The 859-nt window shown below is 35.7% G+C and overlaps 1 protein-coding gene across 1 annotated transcript in view; it reads left to right on the top strand.

Moving 5' to 3' along the window:
• LOC104980959 (THO complex subunit 2-like) overlaps positions 1-859 on the top strand; it is a gene marked incomplete at both ends in the record, with an annotated part of 113,276 nt that overhangs the window by 74,100 nt on the left and 38,317 nt on the right.

Genomic DNA, 859 nt, shown 5'->3' on the forward strand with positions numbered 1-859 from the left:
TCTATTGCACAAAAGCTCTTAGCGATCAAGCCTCGTCTCTGGCCCCAGATTGAGTTCTTCTCCAGAGGCCAAGAATCCTGGCATCTTTTCGTGGTTCAGCAAAAACCTTTCACAAACGACAAATACAATAATAATAACAAATCATCAGTAGACATGACTGCTACCTCACAGCCCTGCCCATCCGAGAGAGAAAGAAACTTATCTCCTTCCACCAGCAAGCAAGCACATATCACACCCAATATGAAGGTTACACAAACAACTGGAGCAACCATACCTACTGAGCTAAGAAACCAAAAGGAAAAAGGTATTTGACCTCAAAGCTTGAGAAAAGGAAGCCTTAAACACAATTTAAAAAAAATGAAAAAGCAGATAAATATTGCAAAAATTAAGGAGCAACCTACAAAAAACACAAGTCCAAATAAACAAAGAGAAAATAGGCAAACTCTCTGAAAAAGAATTCAGAGTAAAGATGATCCAAAACCTTGAAAATGCAATGGAGAAAATGCAAGAATCAATTAACACATTTAACAAACACCTATCAGAAATAAAGAATAAACAGAGACAAACAATGCAATTACTGAAATTAAAAATACCCTATAAGGAATCAATTGCAGAATATCTGAGGCAGAACGGAAAAGTGAGCTGAAAGACAGAATGGTAGAAATAACTGCTGAACAGCAGAATATAGGAAAAAGAATGAAAAGAACTGAGGATAGTCTCAGAGACCTCTGGGACAATATTGAATGCACCAACATTCATATTATAGGGGTACTTCAAGAACAATAGGAAAAAAAAGAGTATGAAAAATTTTTTGAAGAGATTATAGTCAAAAATGTTCTCAAACTGGGAAAGGAAATAG

This window comes from Bison bison, unplaced genomic scaffold, assembly GCF_000754665.1.
Source record: "Bison bison bison isolate TAMUID 2011002044 unplaced genomic scaffold, Bison_UMD1.0 scf7180017864508, whole genome shotgun sequence".
Lineage (NCBI taxonomy): Eukaryota > Metazoa > Chordata > Mammalia > Artiodactyla > Bovidae > Bison > Bison bison.